The 24,208-nt window shown below is 43.3% G+C and overlaps 1 pseudogene; it reads right to left on the reverse strand.

Moving 5' to 3' along the window:
- Positions 1 to 208: 208 nt before the first annotated feature.
- Positions 209 to 24,208, reverse strand: part of LOC144612839 (60 kDa heat shock protein, mitochondrial pseudogene) — a 63,029-nt pseudogene continuing 39,029 nt past the window's right edge.

Raw genomic sequence — 24,208 nt, forward strand, 5'->3', positions numbered from 1 at the left:
GTGCAGCCTGTGGGAGCAAGAGGCTCAGAGGGCCAGCACGTAGGAGGTGAGGGTTTCCCGAAGCAGCTTTCATTCTGAGCTGGAGATGAGTTGCTCTTTGGGTTCCGGTGCAAATCCACGCACTTATCTGCCAGTGTCTCGAAGGTAAACTGGACCATCTCCCCGCGGGTAGTCACCCTGATAGGGAAGTGGGCAGTTTGTACCCGTCTCATGTCCTCACGGCCACTTTGCGAGGCAGGTATCGGTGCAGCTCGGAGACACCCACGTAGGGTGGTTTAGCCACAGTAAGAGTTTTATCTCCCTCATGTGGCACAAAGTCCAGACAACTAGTAGCCCGAGGCTGGTACAGCTGCTTGAGGAGTTGGCCGTCAGAACCCGAGACCCTGCTCCAGCAGTCCGAGCAAGCGTCTCCTGTCCTCATTGTCGCAGGACGGTTGCCCCTCCTTCAAGAACAGCCTCTGTGGCCCCAGGCGAGAGGAAAGGGAAGGGCAGAGAGTAAAAGGCATGTGCCAGCTGAGTCTGTCCCTATTTGCAAGGAAGGCAGTAACTCTTCTCGGAGCCACGTCAGCAGGCTTCTGGCCACCTCTCACTGACAGGAGCCGGCCATATGGTCACCACTGGGCGAAGGCAGCCTGGGCAGGGAGCACTTCATCCGGGACAGTACCTCTCCGAACAAGGTACGGATGGAGAGGGAACGGAACTGGCGGTGGAGCAGAGTCTGCTCAGGACTAGTGTTCCTGTTTCGCTGATGAGGAAACAGCTTGGGAGAAGCGTCGGGACCTGCTGGAGGCCACGCACCTGGTCAGATCCGCTATCCGGGCACAGGCACGTATGAAGTGTTGCGGAGGGCAGGAGCGCGAAGGAACCAGGTCGCTGTTCCTCCCCCACCGTGGCACAGACACAGCTGGAATTCAGATGTCAGGAATGGTTGATTTCTGTGTTCCTGGGCAATCTCTTTCATTTATTTGCCAGGGGTGTGGATATAGTTTCTGCTTCCCCTGTTGTACTGATGGGAAAAACCTCAGGTGACTTAATCCGACGATTTACTTGGTCAGTGGTGGAACTGGGAACCGTGCCAAGTTCCTGATCAGTTGAAGGGAGATGAAGGCCCTGTTGGATGCGCCGATGTGCTGCCCTGCTCTATGAAAGAAAGCCCGGAAAAATCGAAGAGGTCGGATGCCTCTGGGATCAATAACAGCATCTCCATCATGTACTTTGACGAGGTTAACTCCGGAATTTAACGTTTCTTGCAGGGTTGCTGGACGTGGGTCTGTGACCATTCAGAAAGCTGGGAGGTGTTCTGGCAGATGGGCAGGAGGGTTCCTTGGTTCCTTCTTCGGGGCTGTGTAGAACATACCGGTTGGAAGGAGGTTGCTGCCAGCCTTGCGAGCCGTCTCTACCTACCAGTTCATTTCAGTGTCTCCTTCGATTCATATAGTACTATATATATATGAATAGCGTTGGATTCTAGCTCAGGTCGGAAGAATCCCAACATCCAAATGCAAATCTCCATAGGTTATTGGTGCATAAAGGTGGACCCTTGGCTCAAAATACCGTGCAGCTCTAACTTAGCCCCTCCCACCGCGTGCCTCGGTCCCTGGATGTCTCAGCCACTTCCAGGCCTCCACCTCCAGGCCTTTGCTGGGCGAGGCCGTCCACTGGGCGTGACCTTTCTCCTTACCTCGACCTCCGTCAGAGGAGCCCCTTTGCAACCTTCCGGTCCCAGGTTAGCCATCCCTCGTCCTGTAGGGCAGGATTAGGACTCCTTCTGAAGGACTTCCCTGGTCCAAAGTCAGAACGAGACACATTGTATGGTTAGCAGATAACTGGGGTGATCATGCCATTCACTTAAACTGGAACCCTTAAGAAGCAGGGGCAATGCTGTTAGTAATCGCACAAGAATGACAAGCATAGACGAGGACATGTGCTCAACCCCACTGATGTCAGAGATGTTAAAATATGAACATAAAAAAGGATACATCTTCTAATCAGTGAAATATGGCATTTAACGTTTCGGATCGTTCGGACAAGCAAAAATCGGGTCTTCTATGGGCTTTGTGCGTCTTCTATTGTTATTGGCTGTTTGTTTTGTTTTATTCTTTTATCCTTTTTTAAAAATGTTTTTATTTATTTTTGACAGAGACGGAGCGCACAAGAGTGCAAGCAGGGGAGTAGCAGAGAAAGAGGGGGACACAGGATCTGAAGCAGGCTGTCAGCAGAGAGCCTGATGAGGGCTCAAACTCACTAACCCCGTGAGATCATGACCTGAGTGGAAGTCAGACACTGAACTAACTGAGCCACCCAGGCACCCCTGTTTGTTTTTTCCTTAAGTGACAGAACCTCACATCTCATATGGTGAATGCTTGGGGCAGAATTTGATCAGTGTGTCTGGAAGATTCTTGGTTGGCACTGTGTGTCAAAGGCCTTAAAATCATTCATACCCTTTGACTCCACATTTCTATCTCTGGGAATCTATCCTATTGAAATATTCAAAGTCTTCCAAAAAATTTTGCTTATGTTTATCATAGCATTAGTGAAAAACAGGAAATAATTTAAATATTCAACCTATAAAGTAGGTTAAATAAATTATGGTACAAATTGATAGGATTTGCAGATAGACTACAAAGGGCCATTGAAAAATTATTTTGCAGAAGTCGATTAATTGGAATTTTGTTAAGCAGGAAAAGATTTACAAAATATTCTGACAATTCATTTTTATTTGTAAAATGTTTGTAAAAAGGGACCTATAGATGTTTTCTCTGTATGTCAGAAAAGGTGGAAGGATATACACACTAAAAATTGTTTATGAGAATTTGTTTTTCCCTGTATGCTTTTTAAATATTTTCCAAATGTAAATATAAATAACTTGAAATTATAAGAAAAGAACCTAATGTGTACTTTTATATAAAAAAAACCATTTTAGGTGGTGTTTCTGTGTTTCTATATTTCACCTGACTCCAGGAAAAGGGATATTCTTTTGAAACACATTCTCCCCAAGACTGGAAGCTGGTTTGGGATAACAAAGCTGAGCATCTTGTCTGCCTAAACATATTTTCTTTTTGGCATACAAAGAGCCAAATTTGTACCTAAGATCACACTTTTGTAGTGTTCTTCTAAAGAATGTTTTGTAGTGTTCTTCTAAAATTCTTTCTCATGGAGCTGTACCAAACTGACCTCAGGGCCACCTTAATAAGCATCTAGAAAACTGTGTGCACTTTCTAGCAGAAAAGCTGACTCCCTCCAGGTCTTAGGCCCAAGATCCCAGCCGCCTTGCAGAATGATGATGTCATACCGTGGCCAACGGCAGCAGGGGACACAGCTTTTCCAATGCCCGTCCCCATGCCTTAGCCTCAAGCCTCTTGAACATCAGAAGATCTGTACTGAACATCACAGAGTCAAATATAGGAGGGGTGTTTCTATGTCGGGTAATTTCCTGTTGTCTTTCATTTCCACCCTTCCACATGCTACTCTGTAAGTCCAGGGCTGGAGGACGACAAAATATATTCCCAGTGTCCCTGCTGCAGATACCGTGCTAGACTCGGCCAACAGAGACATCAGCTGGAGATCAGATAGGAGGACGAAGAGAGAAGCTCTCTGCTCTGGTCCCTGTGTGGCGGCATCGTAGCAGTTGGAAAGGGTGGTTCCAGATTCAGCAGGGAAACCCCAACAGCCCATGTCTGCAGTTCCAGTCCTGGTCTAAGGATGTTCAGCATCTTCCCAGCACAGCGGCAGGTGCGAGTTCATGGGCTCCAGCCCAGAGGTACAAGTAGTTTCTGATCTCAGGGAATCACTCGTTTCCCCATTGTTCTTCCAGCCCTTCCAAGGCCTCTATAACCAATTTGCTTCAAAAAAAAATAAGTTTAGTTAACATCTGTCCCCACACTTAGTTACAAAGAAAACATCTATCCTCTTAGCAAGTTTCAAATATGCAGTACAACATTATCAAGTACAGTCACCATGCTGTACATGATATCCCCATGACTTATTTCTTTTATAGGTGAAATTTTGTCCTTTTGACACTCTTAACCCATTTTGCCTACCGCCCTCAAGCTCCCCACATCTGGCAACCACTAATATGTTCTCTGTATCTATGATTTTGATTTTTGTTTGTTTTAGATCCCACATATAAGCGAGATCATATGGTATTTGCCTTTCTCTGCCTGACTTATTTCACTTAGCATAATCCTTATCCATGTTGCCTTAGATGGCAAGATTTCATTATTTTTTATGGCTGAATAGTATTCCATTTCTACCTTCTTTATCAGTGGACAGTTAGGTTGTTTCCATATCTTGGCTATCATAAATAATGCTACCATGAACATGGGGGTACAGACACCTTGTCAAATCAGTGTTTTCATTTTCTTTTTTTTTTAATGTTTATTTATTTTTGAGAGAGAGAGAGAGAGAAACAGAGTGCGACTGAGGGAGGGACAGAAAGAGAGGGAGACGCGGAATTCGAAGCAGGCTCCAGGCTCCGAGCTGTCAGCCCAGACACTGACGCGGGGCTCAAACCCACAAACTGTGACAACCTGACCTGAGCCGAAGTCAGCTGGTTAACTGACTGAGCCACCCAGGCGCCCCAGTGTTTTCATTTTCTTTGGATAAATACCTACGAATAGAATTGTTGCATCAAACGGCATTTCTATTTTTAATTTTTTGAGGAACCTCCATACTGTTTTCCATCATGGCTGCACGAATTTACATTCCCACCAACAGTTGCACGAGAGTTCCCTTTTCTCCGCATCCTCACCAACACTTATTATTTCTTGTCTTTTTGATAACAGCAATTCTAACAGGTATGAATGAGATGATTATTTCATTTTTGTTTTGCTTTGCATTTCCTTGGTGGTTAGTGATGTTGAGCACCCTTTCATATACCTGTTGGGCATCTGTGTGTCTTCTTTGGAGAAATGTCTATTCAGATCCTCTGCCCATTTTTTTAATTGGAATTTTTTTTTTTTTGCCATTGCATGAGTCGTATGAGTTCTTTATATATTTTTGTTATAGACTCCTTATCATATATATGATTTGTAAATATTTTCTCCCATCAGTAGGTTGCCTTTTCATTTTGTTGAGGATTTCCTTTGCTCTGTCAATTTTCTGTATTAGGTTTTGTTTGAGATACCTAGATGGTTTTTAAATTCTTGATTGGACCATGAGTGATATACAATAATAGCTCAGATGATCAAATTTATGGCGTTTATATTTAACATTCTGAAAACTGATACTTCAACACCTTCCAAGAAGTTGGAAAGACTACTTGGAAAATCTTCCACCTCCCCCACCCTTTGAATGCCCTTTCCTTTGAGATGGGAGCAAAACCTTGCTGTGGCAACTGTTGGATGTATAAGGGTGCACAGGCCATAAAGGTTTTGAATAGCCATGACCAGGCTGCAACCATCCATAGTTACCCACTTGCTCTTCTAAGACCCGGAAAAAGCCTGGACAGAAAAAAACACCTATCTTTGCTATCCAAATGAAGTATGCCCAAGGGTAATTTGGGGTGGGGCCTGGGGGAGGGGTGTCATGTCCTGGGAAGGAGGGAAAGGAAGGGCTTACAGAGGAAAATGTGGAAGCTAAGGTTTGAGCAGTGAGAATGGGAAATGAGGGAGCACCCCTGTGGGACACTCTAGAGGCCTTGTCCCCTAACAAGGAGAGTTAGCTACATAAATCAACTGAGTCTATATGATTCGGGAGCCTTACATTGGGATTCCTCCTAAAGGCATTGTGAAAACACCACCAGAGGTCACTTAACATTTAGTATACAGAAAACTAGCAAAGCGGTGTTTTCAAAAGGGCAACTGCCCTCACCACCCCCCCCAAAACAGCACACACACTGTATTGACTTCTGATGGACTCTAGCCCATTTCTCTCGACTGGCAGAAGAAATCCCAAGTTGGAGTCCCTTCATTTCTGCCTCTTGCCAAGAGGGCAGTGTGGGGCGCCCCAATCCTGTGAGACAGAAAGGAGGGGCCTGGAATGAAGCTATGGTCCAATATTGGGGTAACCGAGGGCCAGTTCCTCTGTTTGTCATTTCTATGTCCCAGCAGAACAGCATATAGTCGGCACTCAATAAATATTTATTGACTCAAATTTGGTATGCACTTCTGTGCATGCCACCCCCTCTGCCTCTTCTCTGCAAGTCTACCAACTGGAAAACACTTTGCAATTCTGTTTCTGAGCCAATACACATCATCATTTCTTTTACAGACCTTCTGGGACTTGGATTAGTTTTGAGAAATCCACTAGCATTAGGGAGTCCTATGAGAGGGTGCGAGGATAAAGAAAGACAGTCACTGATCAATATATTTTCGCTGACTGGTGTGCAGCTTGGATGTTAACTAGTATCAATGGCAACGAAGTGGCTCACTTCTTGGGTGAGACTAACTTGCAATCTCTTTAGAAGAAAGAGGGCATGAGATGAGCTTTCCCTTCTGAGAAGTAGATTGGCAGGGCTTACTAATTAAAGTTAAAAGCAAATGTCTGAGTCACACTTCCTGGCTTTCTGGCTCCTTCCTTTTGGTCTCCCACTTATTTCTAAAACATGTGCTGCTCCACTGGAAAACACTGAGGATAACACATTTGACACTAATGCAGACACTAATGATTTTAAGTTTTTCCAACCAAATCTGAGAGTTTGTCTGTGATACAAATAAATATGTGCCTTGGGCTGTGATTCTTTCAGTTAAATTCTTGGGAATTCCACACACTCGTTTCCCCCTTTCCCTCTAAAGCATAAAGGTTTTCACAAATGCAGGGTGTACACATTGGAGAAGGGAATGATGTGGGAACTTACTGAACTCCAGGTTGATAAAATCCCGTGGGGCTTTGAGAGTGGCTGCTCCCACTTTTCTCAAAGTATGTTGAGAGGAAACTTGCAATTCGTGGTTGCATAGCACACACTTCAAAAGGAGCCTCCTTATGGTTTTGTAAATGATTTTCAATTTTTTAAGTGAAACAATACTGCAAGTCTGGCAATAAAAAGCATTGATTTCTTTCTTCCTCATTACCAAGCCACAGGTCCACTCCCCAGAGGCAACCATTTAGTTCAGCTGCTTGTCCCAGTACTTACCCTCCTATTTCTAAATAACATGCTATGCTGTAATTTCTTGATTTACCAGTGTTGAAAATGATTTATTGACGTCCTATTAGGTTAAATAAGGATTTAGCACTCTTACAGATCACCTCCTTCCTTTTCCATTCTACCCATTTTCCTAAGATGCTATTTCAGGAATTAAAACAGTTGCCAGTGTTTACATTTTTACAAGTATGTAAATATTGGTCACTTCTAAAGCAGGATGGCACTTTCATCTTCTCATCTGTTGTACAAGTTTTTGTTTTTCCTGGAGTTGACCACTGCCTCTATTTTTTCCATTTACTTCATTTTTCTATGTATCCGTGTCTATTTTTCCCCCATATCTTACAATGGATCTGTCAAATATGTACAAATAATATTTTTTTTAAAAAAATGTTAATGTTTTTAACTTTATTTTGGAGAGGGGGGAAGGGGCAGAGAGAGGGGGGAGAAGACAGAGGGTCTAAAGCAGGCTCTGTGCTGACAGCAGTGAGCCTGATCCAATGTAGGGCTTGAACTCATGAACTGTGAGATCATGACCCAAGCCAAAGTCGGATGCTTAACCAACTGAGCCACCCAGGCACCCCATATTTTCTAAATGACCAAGTATATAGGTGCTTTATTAGTTCTCTTGATTTTCTAAAGGCCTCTCTTCCACGGCCCTCTATCCTTCTTTATTCTGGACTAGGTGTAGACTACCCCCAAGGTTCCCTTCATGATCCTTCTGTGTTGTTTCCTTTGTTTGATGAATCTAAAGTTTTCCTCTTTTCTTTCTTCTCTGCTTTCTTCCTTCTTTGCTTAAGCACATTCTCCAGTAGTTTCCCAATACTGGTTGCTTGAGAAGCAAATTTCTTGAGTTTGTACCCATCTAAAAATTTTGTTTTCAAATTTGATTGATAGTTTGGAAATGTAGATTCTTTGATTCAAAATCAAATCAATCATACTTTTAAATTCATTGCTTCCATTATGCTGTTGGGAAGATCAGTGTCATTTGGCAGCCCAATATTTTGTGTAGGATCTATTTTTTCTCCTTGTTGGAAGCTGTCAGAAGTTTTTGTTATTCCTGGTGTGCTTGGTGTGGATCTTTTCCACTTCCCGAACTGGATGAGTAATGTGCTCTTTCAAGTTCTGGAAATTTTTCTTGTAATGTTTAATAATTCCCTTCTTTATCTTTCTCTCATTTTTCTTTTTCTCATTTCTCTTTCTGGAATTCTGGATCATTTATGTAATTGTCTTCTTTGCCCTATCATTCATATTTTTGACTTTTTGCCCTATTCTCTGGGAATTTTCCTATACTTTATCTTCTAGTTCTGTTATTTAATTTTTTTATAATTTTAGTTACATTTTAAAGTTTTGAGACTGCTTTCATATTTTCTGTTGTTCCTTTTCCATGGTATTCTGTCTGTCTCTCTCTCTCTCTCTCTCTCTCTCTCTTTTTTTTTTTGACTGAAATATGTTTTCTTTTATTTTTAAGAGGATCAATTTAGTGAGTAGGTACATTCATGTAATGGGGGACAGGGTCCAGGAGTGTTTTTCTCCACTTTGAGCAGGCAAGGCTTGTAGACTGGTCAGTGTCCAAGGACTATTGGGTTGCATTCAGGCCAGCCTCGCCCCCAATGCCAGGATCAGGAGGCTTTCCTTCAAAGTCTGCAGATTCTCTAGAGAAGAATCTTTCAGTCTTCTGCCTGGAGTAGAGGTGTCTAGATGCCCACATTTAGGGACAAGGCAAGGCAACAAGAAAGGAACTGCTCAGGATACAGACTTTCATTCTATCTGCTACCGTGAGCCCCATACCTCTCTGGCACCTCTCATGTGCTCATGTCACTGAATCTGAAATGTCTGAAAGGAATCTTTTTTTCTAGAAAAGAAACTTCTCATCTCTTGTGGGTAACAGTGGGTGAGACCCAGGGTTCATCCACTCTGTATGTAGACAAAGCTAGTGTTTTACCCCTGCTTGCCCTTAAACTTCTGTGGTTTGGTGTTTTAGGGCCCTGGGATTTTTCATAATTCTGCAGGGTGGGCTCATTCCTTCTCAGCACTTAGGCTATGACTGCCTCCATGTGCAAAGTCAGAGACCATGGCTCCAAATCCTGTTTGCTTCCAAAGATTTTTAGAAGTCTCTTGTCTATGTCTTTTTGCTTCTTGTTTTCTCTATCTAAAATGAATCTAATTTTATTTCCTTGCTGTCATTTTAGGGGAGTTTCAGCAGGAAGCAAAGATAAAGGCTTCTGTAAAATATGGCAAATCATGTATCTAATAAAGGTCCAGTCTGTTACAGCTCAACAATAAAATGACAGACAACTCAATTTAAAAATGGGGAAAGGATCTGAATGAACATTCTTGCAAAGAAAGTATACAAATGGCCAATCAGCACATGAGAAGATGCCTATCATTAGTCATCAGGGAAATATGAATGAATGTCACAGTGAGATACCACTAGGATGGAGATAAAGTAGCAAGTGCTGGCAAGGATGGAGAGAAATTGGAACGCTCATACATTACAGGTGCTGTCAGGAATGTAAAATAGGGCAACACTTGCCTTCAACAGCAAAAAAAGAATCTAGGATCTGACTAGTGATCATTAGTCCATCTACCTGGTCATTGCTTCATTTTTTCAAAAGGTGTTTATTGAGCACCTACAATTTGCCACACAGTGTTTTAGATACTACTGGGATTCAGTTGGGAGCACTGCTCTGTGCTCGTGAGGTTTTTCGTCAAGATGGACACTAATCAAATGGCACAAATAATCATAACTGTGATAAATGCTGCAAAGGAAAAGCACTCTGCTTCTGTGGGGGGGGGGGTGTAATAGGAGGGCCCACCTGGGCTGTGTGAGGACTGGGGAAGCATCCCTTAGAAAGTAACTTTGAACTGAAATGAAGGTGAAGGAGAGTGTTCTAGACAGGAGTAAAGACCCCGAGGAAAGAGTACATAGGGAGTGTTGGAGGAACTTCATGCAAACACATGTCTGTTTCTTGGAAAGCACAGCTCAGGAAGGAGTGAGTTGAGGCTGAGGCAGTGTTCCAGGGGCAGAAATATCCTTAAGGCCATAGCCACAATTTTGGTCTTTATTATAAAGGTAATAATAGGTCATGGAATGGTTTTAAGCAAAGGAGAGATATGATTCAATTTCTATTTCTTTGTTTGGAAAACTACCCTGGGCTTCTGAATGCAGAAAAAATTGAGGGGAGCAAGCCTCAATGAGAAGTAATTATTAGAGCTGTCCAAGTGAGAAAGCCAGTAGGTAGGCAAAGGCTTGGGATGGAGATGGAGGGAAGTGCTATTTAGATGGTGTTAATGGGCTTTGACAATGGATGGGATATAAGGTGTAAGGACAAGGGAGGTGTCCAGAAGAATTATTGGTGCCATTTGGGGAAAAGAAAGGTTTGTGGGGGAGGGTAGGGAGACCACAAGTTTGGTTCTTGACTTGTTGTGTGCGAGGAATTTGAGCCATAGGAGTAGAAATGCTGGAGATAGAGGGGCAGCTGGATATGGGGGCAGACATGGAGCGAAGTGGGCTGGAAGTGTATATGGGGATGTCATGGGCATGCAAACTATTGACATCTGCTTCCTGTGCAGTTGTCACTGCCTTAACAAGGGCAAGGTGACAACAGTTAGGCAGCAGGAGACCTCAACCGAAATCTACTTTTCTCAAATGAAATCAGTAAACATGCTGACAGTTCACGGTGTACAAGGCTCCATCCTAGAGGCTGACAGGGAGTTAAAGAGTGTAGAATTGACACTCTAGCTGAAAAACAAATAAGAACCAACCCAAATAAGAATACAGAAGCCAAGGATCGGACCACCACCATGAGATGTCCTAAACGGCATGCAGTGACTGCTGAGCATGAAGTACAACCATGAGCCTCCTGGGTTGTCTGACCAGCTGAAAATAATACCACAGTGTCCACACTCCTGCCTCACCAGGAGCTTTGCTGCCACATTTCCATTACCTCTCCTTTTGCTGTGGAAAATAGCAAATGCCATATTCTTTCTTCCATTCCAATACCCCTCCCTCCCTGGGTTCCTCCCTCTCTTTCTCATGCTCTGTCCTTCCTCATCACCAGGCATCTAGAAGCAGAGATACCCACTTTCTGTGTCCAGGGGCAGCATGGACTCATAAAATGTGAAAATGAACCTCTGTGTCTGAAGAGCATCAAATCCAACTTTTTATTAAAGTGAGGAAGGGAGGGCTTTTTTTCAGTAAAAATCACAATCCTTCCCAATAGCCTCCAAGAGGCTCCTGCTTACATCCTGTTGACCAGAACTATGTCTTGTGGCCCCCTGTAGCTAAAAAATATTCATGTTCTGCCACTTCCATACTGGAGATCGGTATTGAAAAAAAAGTATCGGGATTGGTGTTGGGTTATTCAGTCACCAGAGTCTGCTGTTGCCTCTTCTTTGTTTCTGTAACAGAGAGAGCCAGGAAGTCGTACCTGTAAGTAGATGATAGATTGATCCAGTCAATCAACACCTATCAGGTGTGTGTATATATGCGCTATATATAATGTTTATCTTCACATATATATACATATGCATACATATTATACATACACACACAGAGATATACATATACAATAAGGTCAGGTGAGCTAAAGTTTCCACTTTACATTTATTGCGAAAAAAGACGATTTCATCTTAAGAAAAAAACAAAAATATTTTTATTTTTGAGGAAAAAAACACTATTTTTCTTTTTTACTGAGAGCCTGTGTGTTCAGGATTTTGTGGACACTATTTTGAATCCTTAAGAACTACCAATGCAGACGTTTTTGCCCCCATTTCGTAGCTGGGGTCTAACAATAGACCATTGCTTAGCCGGGTAGAGCAGGATTTGGCCTTATTCCTCTTTGATTTCAAAGCCAAGGGAACACGGAATCCAGGACAAGGAATCCCCAGAAGAGAACAGGCAACCCTGGGAAGAACATCTGAGAACTGCTCACTCCCAGGTGGGCAGAAATGCTGAGAAGTTGCACATTGGAGAATTGGTGCCACTGAGTGGGGGCCCAGCAAGGAGCTTCCTTCCCAGGGTTTCCATCCTGGCTTCTCTCTGGAGAATCATCTAAAGCCCTTAAATTTCTCTGAGTCCTGGAGCAGAGGGTCTTTCTCATCTTAGGCACATTGGAAACTTTTTTCTCTGGTGAGAAATGACTGCTCCCCTGCCAATCAGAACCAATGAGCAGAGGCCTGAATCCATGCTAAATCCCAGGTAACTCAAGTACCAACCAAATTGTTCCAAAATTGCCATCTAAGTGCCAGGTGTGATGCTGGATTGTGTCCTACATTGTGGGGGGCAAGTGTTGCTACAAAAAATGGCATTGGGGCCATTAGCAGTTGTAACAATGTTAAGTCCTCAAATTTTATTCCTGAATACAGTTATGTGAGAGAATGTCCTTTTTCTTAGAAGGTACATGTATAGTATTTAGGGGTCTAGGGTCTTGGTCTCTGCAATTTACTCTCAAACGTTTGGCAAAAATAAGAAAGGAATGAATAATGTATATATTTCATATGGTTCAACCTTATAAACGGAAAGAGAGAAAAAAAATTGATAAGGCAAAATGACAAAATGTGCACATCAGGTGAACAAAATGTGAGCTCCAGGTCAAAGATTTGTTGGGGTCCACTGAAATATTTAGGTCTGAGAAACTTTTCCTAAACAAAGGGTTAAGTTTTTAAAGGCTCTAAGGTGGAGTAACATGCTGTTGTGCAGTGGGCATGCTAGAACACTCTGTAGTAGGGAAATGTTGTAATTTCCAAGTTCTGCATAGGTGTTGCCTCCCTTTCTCCACAAAGCATTCTCCAAGCAGACACTTGAATCCTGCCCAGATCATTTCAAAGTCCCTCACAAGGTTCTCAAAAGCTGCATGTCTCAGAAGTGTTGCTAATGGGCTCATCTGCTAGGAGTTACCTTGACATTTGACTTATGGCTTTCCCTCATTCTCAGTTTGCTGTGGAAGGCAAAGTGGTTTTCCAAACTTGGCAGAGTCCAATGGCCTTTCAAGGCAGAGTCTTTAGCTAGAGTTCCACGGCCTTGCACTTCACATCTGGAAGTTCCATCATGTTTTCCCAAGCTTCTTTGCTAGGAGTCGCTCCACCTACTACTACCATTAATGTTACATGTTTTGGCAAAGAACCTCAAAGTAAGTGCTTCTAGAAATTGCCCCATCAGGTGGATCTTCCCTGAGGCCTTCCTCAGAGTGCATCTTCCCGAGCCTGCTGAACGGGTGACACTGAGAAGGGGTTCACTCAGCTAAAGCTCTAAGACTCATCAGCCCACATGGGTGGCGAGTGGGGGTGGGGAGCTACAATTCCCAGAAGTTGTCACCACCTCTATCTCATAGAGGGGTTTGGGGTCAGTGTGATTTCCAGAACCCAGAAGAAGGGAGTTGTAGGGAACAACCTGCTTTGAGAAAGGTATAGGCTAGACAGAAGCATGCTCATTGAGAGAGAGCCCTGGCCTCATGCATCCCACCTCTCACCTTCAGGAACTCCCCTGCCAAAGTCAGTTGGAAGCCAGAGGCTAAAGACCCCATAGAGGCAAGTCCCTGGAGCACAGAGTGTGAGTCTGGAGGGGCAGCTGGAATACATCTAGCATATTCTATTTCCTCATCTGTAAAATGAAAATAATAAAAATAACAATAAACAAGACAATGTAAGTAGACAGTCAACTTAGTGTCTGTTGTTTTTATTACATTCCAGAAAGGAAGTCTTTATAGGAGAACTCTTCCAGGAGGGAGTTCTGTTCTTTTTCTTTGCTTTGCCAGGAAGGAGTCAAGAAAACCCCACTAGTGTTGCTAATGTTGCTAGTTGAACTAATTTCTGATTTCAAAACTTACCACAAAGCTATAGTAATCAAGACAGTGTGATATTGGCAGAAGGACAAACATAGCTCAATGGAGAGCTATGAGTCCAGAAATAAACCCTTGCATTTTTTAGTCAACTGATTTTTGACAAAGGTGCGAAGACAATTCAACTGGAGAAAGAAGTTTTCAACAAGTTGATATCTATGTGCAAAAGAATGAATCGGGAATCCTACCTCATACTAGATACAAAAATTAACCCAAAATGAATCTAAGAGCTAAAACTATAAACTCCAAGAAGAAAAAACTGGTGTAAATCTTCATCACCTTAGATTAGGCAAAGGTTTCTTAGAATACTTAAGGCACAAGCAATCAAAGAAAAGATAGATTAATTTGACTACATCAAAATTTAAAACGTTTGTGCTTCAAAGAACACTATCAAGAAATTGAAGACAACCCTGGAATGGTACAGTATATATTGCGAGTTATATATACATCCAGAATATATAAAGAATACTTACAACTCAATAGTCAAAAGACAAGTAAGCCACAAAGGATTTGAGTAGACATTTCTACAAAGAAGATATGCAAATAGTCAATGAAAAACACATTAAGATGCTCAGTATCATTGGTTACTAGGGAGATGCATATCAAACCCATAGTGACATACCACTTCTCACCTGCAAGGCAAGGAGAGCTATAATAAAAAAGACGTACAATGTCAAGTGTTGGCAATGATGTGGAGAAATTGGAACCCTTATAAACTGCTAGTGGGAATGTAATAATGGTGCAGCTTCTGTGGAAAACTGTTCAGTAGTCCCTCGCCAAGTTTAATATGGAGTTAACACATGACCCAGCAATTTCACTCTTGGGTAGATACCAAAGAGAACTGAAAATATGTTTACACAAAAAGTTGTACACGAATAACCATAACATCATTGTTTATAACAGCCAAATGTGGAAACAACCCAAATGTCCATCAGCTGATAAACTGATAAGTGAAATATGGTTTATCTGTACCATGGATTATCATTCAGCCCCCCCAAAATACAAAGATGAAGTATTAAAACATGCCACAACATGGATGAACCTTGAAAACATAACACTAAGTGAAAGGAACCAGACCAAACAATCACATGTTACATAATTCCATGTATATGAAATATCAAAAGTAGGTAAATTTATGGAGGTAGAAAGTAAATTACTGGTTTCCAGAGGACAGAGGGAGGAGTAAATGGGGAGTCACTAGTAATGGGTAAAGGGTATCTTTTCTGAGATGATGAAAATGGAATTACATTGTGATGATAGCTGTGCAAGCTTGTAAATATGCTAAAACCCACCAAATTATACACTTTAAAATGGTGAATTTTGTGGTATGTGAATTATATCTCAATAAAGCCATTTTCAAAAAAATCATTGGACAAGTTGATATAGGGGAAAAGAAAATTAATAGAAAAAAGGTAGAGCTGAGATAACCACCCAGAAATTGCACAGAAGGAAAAAGAGATGGAAAATATGAAAGAAAAATGAAGAGATATGAAGAAAAGACTGAGTAGGACCAACATAGCCTCAAGGAGAATATAGAGTGAATGGAGAAGAATCATGTTCAAAGACATAAAGAATCAAAGTTCTTAGATTGAACTTTGTATCTCAGATTAAATAAAAATGAAGTCACACCTTGTTATAATGTAATAAAATAACAGTACATCAAATACAAATAGATTATCCCAAAAGGTGCTAGAGATAAAAGAAATATTGCTGTCAATGTGCTTGGCTGTTCTTTTGGAAGCAGGCATCTTAAAAGAATTATGGTTGCCTCCAAACAAAGTGGTGCCTTCAAAACGCTGAAGGAAAAGAACTCTCCAACCAAACTTCTATGCTAGCTAAACTATGACCCAAAAATGCCAGCAAGGCCATAGATATGTTCTGAAAGAAACACTAAAGTATGTGCTTCAGCAGGAAAACAAAAGAGAACCTGGAATAGTGGAATGGAAGAACCATTAAGGAGCAAAGAATTGGTTAAGTGTTGGCAAATCTAGACAGATGTTTCTGGACGTGATCTGTTTGTGATCCTTTTGGGATGATGGTGTTGGGTCACTCCACTCACACTGGCAGTAAGCATTTGAGTACGATTTTCATTGGTCTTATTTGCAGCCAATATACATTATGAGGCCTACATTTTTGCAAGACATATTAGTTTCTTCCTCCCTTAGTTTTGGGCAGTTTCTCCCCAAAGACCCTAAGCTCTGTAAGAGTGGAAATTGTGCCCACCTTGCTCATCTGTGCCTCCCTGATTCCAGGATGAGGAACTCGGTATGTGCTCCATGCACTTTAGTTGAATGAATAAATGAACTTGACCAATGAGTGCAATCTTGAGTTTGTTGTCTGCCTTTCGTCTCTCTCACCTTGCTTGCTCTGCCACTGTCTGGACACCCTCCTCACCTCAGGTTAGGTGTTCCTCTAGGAGAACACCTTCCTGTCTGCCAGCTCTGTCTCACCATGCCTGGCTGCCCCTCTGTGCATATGCCATCACCCCACACCAGATCTCCTGATGGCTCCCCAGGTGAGTGCCCTTGCACTGGCCTGAGCTCTGCTCCTCTGGGCTGCCATGACCACCTTGGGCAAGAGTGCCTACTTGCTTTGCCCCACCTAATGGCTGCAGAGTGAATTGCGTTTTGAGAATGGAAGGGAAAAACAGGAAGAGAAGGGAAGAAAAGGGGGAACTGAGAGGAGAAGAGGAGGAGGACAAGCTATTTTTTTGTTTTTTAATCAATCCTGTTTCCTTCACAAAAACTATATTTTGTCTTGAATCATGATCAGTTCTATTCATGTGGTTCCCTCTCTGCATGCAATCCCTCTGGAATTGCCCCTACTCTTGCCTTCTGAAAATCTATTCGTTCTTTAACACAGAAAACAAATGTCTCTCTGGGGTCTTCTCTGATCACACACACACACACCCACACACACACACGCACACACCTGCACATATGCACAGGCACACAAAGAGAACTGTTCACTAGATCACCTGAGTTCCTAAAGCCCTGTGCACAGCTTCTATAATAACATTTAAGAGATTATATGATGACTGATTGTTCATAGTCAGCCCCCACTAGCCTGGGAATTCTTTAAAGTCTGAAGTCTTCTTTTGCTAGCAACCACCCCCCCCCTCCCCAGGCTGGCATTGAGCGAGTACTGAATGAACTGCCAGTTGCTTTGGCACATACGGGCAACCTTAGTGTTGGAGAGCTGGTGGAGTTTGAGGCACTCCTTGAGTGGTAGCGTGTCTTTTTTTCAGCTTATTTAAACTTTCTTGGGCAGCTTTAGATAGCAACCATTTTATTCTAAACTCAGATATGTTCTGTAGGACAGTAGGGGGCTGATTCAACCCGATCTTATGGCAACGACTAACAACTACCAGAAACTCACCCACAGCATTCTCATGAGAACTCCAGTGTTCAGCAGCAAATTAATTACTATGGCTCATCAGTAAAAGTCTATGCATTTTGAGCCTCTATTAGACTATAAATAAATTAACATGACAAAATTTTCAATTCAGAAAACAATGCCAAAATATGAAGAATTGCATAAAGCAACCCGAGTGCAATTAGAGAGGAAGAATCCAATACACCCTACAGGAATCTCTCTAACCCTGAATTCCTGCAGAGGAAAGGTACCCGATGTGCAGCACTGGAGCTAATTTAAATGTCTTTCCTGTAATTTTAAATTCAGGAACTCAGGTCGCCCTGGTATTCCTTGCTTCGCAGGCTCAGAGAACTTGCCGTCCTCCATCATTTGTGTTTAGTTTCACAGTTAAATATACACACCAGAAGCAACCCTCCATCCTCTTTTATTTACTTCTTTCCCTTTCTCTCTCCCTCCTCAGACAGCACTGGGTAGGGTGGGCCTGGCTCTGTTCCAAGGTTCACTGAACATCTGGAACAATTTTTCTATTGTTCTTTATCTGAGTTTGAAAAACCACAAATAACTTTGCTAAGCGCCATTTTCCCTTAATTTTTAAGCCTGCCCAGATTTCAGATGTATTTCTGTCCCCTGCTTCTGATTCACGTATACCTTACTCATCGAAGCTCATTTTGCATTTTCCATCTTCTTTATGACCCATTTGCTACCCAAGATGCTTGGGCAATCTTTGCAGTCTTTTTCAGCATATTTTAAGCTTTTTTCTTCCAGGAAAGTAGATCACTGACAGAATAAAGGAATAGGCATCAGGAACCCCCAGCTCTCACACTCCTCCCTCCCTGTAACACCACCCAAGAAAAGCTGATGGTAAGTCCAGATCCTGAAACCATGTAGTGAAATGTACCTGCTTGGCGAAGAGGCCCCGCTGGGCACAAAACAGAGGGTTATTAGTGCTGTGTTGTAATTCATGTAGAGAAACTAGAAGGATTAAATGAAAGGACTTTTGTACACATAATGAAAGTATACATCACAAACATGCTCAAAGAATGGCTTAAATTTTTTTGAAGTTTATTCATTTTGAGAAAGAGAGAGAGAGCATGAGCAGGGGAGGGGCAGAGAGAGAGGGGGAGAGTGAATCCCCAGCAGGCTCCACACTGTCAGTGCAGAGCCCAATGTGGGGCTCGATCTCACTAACCATGAGATCATGACCTGAGCTGAAATCAAGAGTCAGATGCTAACCAACCTAGCCACCGGGGCGCCCCATGAATGGGTTTTTTAAAAAACATTTTTGTTGTGGTAAAACATGCATAACATAAAGTTTACCGTTTTAACCATTTTCAAGTGTATAGGTCAGTAGCATTAAGCAACACCACCACCATCAATCTCCAGAAGTTCGCAGCATCCCCAGCTGAAGCTCTGTGCCCATCAAATACTAACTCTCCATGCACCCCCGCTGCCACCCCCTGGGAGCCACCACTCTGCTCTCTGTCTCTATGAATTTGTCTGTTCCAGGTACTTCCTATAAATGGAATCATATAACACTTGTTCTTTGGGTCTGGCTTATTTTACTTAGCATAATACACTCAGGTTTCAACCATGTTTGAGAACATCGTTCCTTTTTAAGGCTGAATAGTACTCCACTATGTGTAGGTATATACCACATTTTGTTTATCAGTTCATTCATCAATGGACACTTGGGCTCTTTCCACCTTTTCACTACTGTGAATGATGCTGCAATGAACTTTGGTGCACAAATACTTGTTCAATTCTCTTTCGACTCTTTGGGGGTATATAACTAGGAGTAGAATTGCTGGATCATATGGTGATTCTATTTCGAATGTTTTGAGGAACCACCCTAATGTTTTCCATAGCAGCTGCACCATTTTACATTCTGACTGGCAATGCTGAATGATGTGGGTTTTTTTTAACCGTCTACATTATCAATGCCGGTGTAACCCCACCAACAAGAACATGAGGGACAATCTGTTTTCTCAGGAGAAGGGCCAAGGGCCAAGGTGGCGATTGCATCGCCCTTGTATTCAGGATGTCTGTCGTTAAAGAAATAACCGTAAAGGTGAAAGTAAAATTGGAGGTTTCGGAAAGCTTTAGAGAAACTAAGGAACCCATTAAATTTTCAGTAAGTATGAATTTATGGGCACCCAGAACCCTCTTTCTAGTATACTGTTGTTAGACATTCATAGCCAAATGCAGAGGTGTTCTGGTTAGATTGCATTGCATTTTTATTGTATGTGTACATCCAACAATCACATCCCAGCTACATTTCCCTCTCTGTGCGCTCTCCTCCCTGCCAACTCAGCCACCTGGTGAACTTTTGTGTCCAGCTAGGAAGCATCCCCTTCCTCAAATAGCAAGTAGCCCCTGGCCTCACACCCAGGCTCGCCTCCAGATTTCTGCTTGCTTCTCACTTGGGGGAAGGACAGTGCTAATGTCCTATCCTCTGGGAGTCCCCAGGCTGGTCCCCGTCCTCAGTGGGACCAGCTGACAGATGGGAGGGGCAAAATGAACTTCTCAGTGAAAGCTTTGAATGGGCTTGAAGAGCAAGCTCATCTCTGTATGTGGTTCTTTGGTTCTCCCCATCATCACCATTGAGACCTTATTATACCTCACCCCCAGCCAGGTTCTCTGGCCCAGGAACAGACTTCTATACAGTTAGGAGCTGGGAGGGTGTAGGAAGTGTCCTACGACAGACTGAACCCCTGGGAGGGACCCCACTTGGCCAGTGAATCAGGAACAGACCCCTGTCACCATGTATGACATCCGAGTGCCCCTGATCCATAGTGTTGGCTGTACCGGTGACCCTTACAGGGCCTGCTGAAACCATGATCGACTCCCCTGCTCGGGAATGGCGGTTCTAGCTCTGATTAGTTTTTCTTGTGAGGGGTGGGGGTGGGGTCACGTAACTGCAGACAGATGAGCCTCACGGGCTGTGAACTGGGCCAGGGTGGCCCGTTTCAAAGGCATTAAGGAGGGAGCCAAGAAAGCAAAGAGGCAATTTCCTCTGGCCACATCACAGAAACGTTGGGCAGGTTGCATCTAAATGATTGCAAAGAGCCTGGAAAACTCCAGGCCACAGGCAAACCACAGCCACGAATAATTACACCCCCACAGTATCAGGGTGAGGAGGGTTTCCCACGGTCTCAGGATGAGAGCTCCCAGCTCAGCGTGTGGTCCCCAGACAAGGCCAGAAAGTCAGGGTGGGAGTGACTGGAAACTAGATAGGACCCTGGGAGAAAGGGACCGTCAGTCAGGAACTGAATAGCATCCTGACTATCAGGAGATGCTGGGAACCAGGCAACAGGCAGAAATGCTGGGGAGATCCGATGAGGACCACACGTGGAGTGTTGGAAAGAACATCACTTTGGGGTCAGCCGGACATGGGTTCACATTCCAGCTCTGCCACTGTCTTCTTCTGTGATCTCTCCCCCCACCCACACACAGACTCTGACAGGAGGAGTTGGAGGCAGGTAGTTGATTTGGGAGATAAGGCCAAGAGACCTCATCTTGGGGAAATGAGGGAGAGTAAAAGATATGGCAGGAGTTAGCCAGCAGTTAGCGCTGTGGGAAAGGAGGCACAGAGCTGTTCCCTGTGAGAGATGTCCACCAACACCCTTCCATCATCAGTCGAGGCTGCTAACTCTGTGGCCTTGGGAAATGGGGCACTTAGGTGGAAAGTTCACGGGGTTGCCATAGGCAGATTTTAGTATGGAAACGTGTTGACGGGATATGGGTGGGCTCCAGCAGATATGCCACAGCCGCTTACTTCCCTCTGGGACCTTGGGCAACACACATCTCATCACATGCTCTGTGTCAACATGCGTAGTACAGACAAAAGCCACCTTCTTCTGAGGAAAGTGGGTCCTGCTGACTGCTCTTTGTTCCGCCAACAACCTCATAGGCTTGGTTCAGCTCCTTGGGTGTGGAGGCCACAGCGTCCAGGCTACACGACCTTGCAGAGCAGAGGGAGGAGAGCCGAGAGCTCCTGGGTGAGCAGGAGGGAGGGGTTGTGGGAGGAGAGGTGATAGGATGGAAGAGGGGAGGCCAGAGAGAGGGCAAAGTCATGTGAATCCTGCAGCCCAGAGTCTGTAGTGAAGTCTACAGAACTCGAGAAGAACCCAGTGCGGATGGATGTGCCAGGCACCCGTGAGGGGCTGGTTCCACGATCACACTGGTGTGTGGGGACAAGTAGGGACAGCAGGTCTGAATGGGTGAGCCAGGAACAGAGGCCTGAGAGCTCCTCGAGACTGGAGATTCTGAAGAAGGCTTTGGATCTCTCTAGGCTGTGGTAGTGTCCATGTTCACCCAAAGCAGCTTCTGAAATAAGGATTTGGGTGCATGTGGTTTGCTCAGGGAGGTGATCCAGAGATGGGAGTGTGTTAATGAGTGGGTCTCCACCGTGGTCAACTGGTGATCCCCCCTGCCAGGAATAGTTCTCTGAGGAACTATGTAGAACAACCTCAGGGTTGTCCCGGGAGGAATAGAAAGCTAACTTTAACTAGAGGCCCCCTGTTTGGGTGAGAGCTGTCCCTCGGGTGTGAAACCCCCACACTTGTAGGCTGCCATGCCCAGGCTGAGCAAGCTCCTGTGCTGCCTGGGAGGGCCTCAGTTAGGGAGCGGGAGGACGCAGACACTGGGAGTGGCAGGTGTCACATGTGGGGACTCCTCTCAGCATCATGTGAACCCTGAGGTGAGCAGTGGGAACATGTAGCTTCGGGTACACCTACCTAGAGCTCTGAGGGCAAGATGGTCCCAACAGCATGTGGGGCGCAAAGATAACGATCTTTCTTAACAGCGAAGGTGTCTGGAGGCCAGTGGCTATTGGTAACAGGTGAAGCCAGAGTCCCCAGATGTTCAGGTATTCCTGCAGGCAGACAGTTAAGGGCTTCATGGAAGTCTGGCCACACACAGGAAGAGGACGGCAACCTCCAAACAGGGCAGGGGAGACCAGCATGATTCCTGATCCTTTTCCCTAAACTTTCTTTGTCTTTAATCCATTTAGAGTTTATTTTTTTGAGTGGTGTAAGATAGGGGTCCAGTTATGTTCTCTAGCACGTGGATATCCAGTTTTCCCAACACGACTTATTAAAGAGATTATTCTTGGGAGCACTTGGGAGGCTCAGTCGGTTAAGTACCTGACTTCGGCTCAGGTCGTGATCTCACTATTCTTGAGTTCGAGCCCTGCGTTGGGCTCTGTGCTGATAGCTCAGAGCCTGGAGCCTGCTTTGGATTCTGTGTCTCCCTCTCTCTGTCTCTCCACCGCTCATACTTTGTCTCTCTCTGTCTCTGAAAAATAAATAAACGTTAAAAAAAGAGATTATTGTTTGCCTATTGTATATTCTTGGCACCCCTGTTGAAGATTAGCTGATTGTAATGTATAGGTTTATTTCTGGCCTCTCTACTCAGTTCCTAAGTACCTTGTTCTATGTATGTTTTTTTATGCCAGTGCCACATAGTTTTGATCATGATAGCTTTGTAACATCATGGAAGTCAGAAAGTATGAGGCCTCCAGCTTTGTTCTTCTTGCTCGAGAATACTAATCAGGGCTTTTGAGGTTCCATAAGAATTTTAGGATTCAAAAAATTCTGTGAAAAGTGACATCAGAATTTTGACAGAGATTGCATTGAATCTGTAGATCACTTTGGGTAGTAGGGACATTTAACCGATATTAATTCTTCCAATCCCAAAACGTGAAATATCTTTTAAATTGTCTTCTTCACTTTCTCTCACCAATGTCTTATCAATGTATAGGTCTTTCACTTCCTTGGTTAAGTCTATTCCTAAGGATTTTGTCATTTGTAATATTGTTATAAATGGGATCGCTTTCAGATAGTTTGTGTGTTAGTGCATAGAAACCCAACTGATTTTTGAATGTTAATTTTTTTATCCTGAACATTTACTAAGCTCACTTATTAGTTCTCACAGCTGTTCAGTGGAGTCTTTAGGGTTATATATACATAAGATAAGGTCATCTGCAGACAGAGACAATTTTATGTCTTCGTTTCCAGTTTGGATGCTTTTATTCCTTTTTCCTGCCTAATTGCTGTGGCGGTACTTCCAGTACCATGTCGGATAAAAGCGGAAAGAGTAAGTACTTACCTTGTGGTCCTAATGTTCCTTATTCCTCTTTCATTGTCGAATATGATGTTAATTACGGACTTGTCATATTTGGCCGTTCTGTTGAAGTTTATTCCTTCTACACCTACTTTGTCGACAGTTTTAATCATGAAAAGATGTTAAATTTTGTCAAGTGCTTTTTCTGCACATATTGACATGATCGTATGATTTTTACCCTTCATTCCGTTAATGCAGTGTATCACACTGATTGATTTGTGGGTGTTGAACCGTTCTTACATCCCAGGAATAAATCTTACTGAATAATGATGTATGATCATTTTACTGTGCTCTTAAACTTAATTGCTATTATTTGGTTGAGGATTCTTGCATCTGTGTTCATCAAGGCTATTGGCTTAGAATTTTCTTTCCTTATAGTGTCCTTATCTGACTTTGGTATCAGGATAATACTGGCCTCATAAAATATGTTTGGAAATATTCCTCCCTCTTTATTTTTTTTAAGAAAAGCTTGAGGATTGGTATGATCATAGGACCAGTGAAACCATCTAGTTCTGTGCTTTTATTTGTCAGGAGATTTTTGCTTACTCATTCAATCTCCTTGCTTGCTATTGGTCTGTCCATGCTTAGTTATTTTTAAAGAAAATAAACATTGAGTTCAGGGGGGACAATTAGAACCACGAGCAACTATATCCATTAAGATGAAGTTAGTCTGTAGGAAGAGACACAAAGCATCATGGCTTAGACAAGATAAAAGGGTATCGCTCTATTAGGTAAAAGTTTGGAGCTCTTCAGCTGGGGGCTTGTGTGATGAGCTCTCTGATGAAGTCTA

Source organism: Panthera onca, chromosome C2, assembly GCF_046562875.1.
Source record: "Panthera onca isolate mPanOnc1 chromosome C2, mPanOnc1 haplotype 2, whole genome shotgun sequence".
NCBI lineage: Eukaryota > Metazoa > Chordata > Mammalia > Carnivora > Felidae > Panthera > Panthera onca.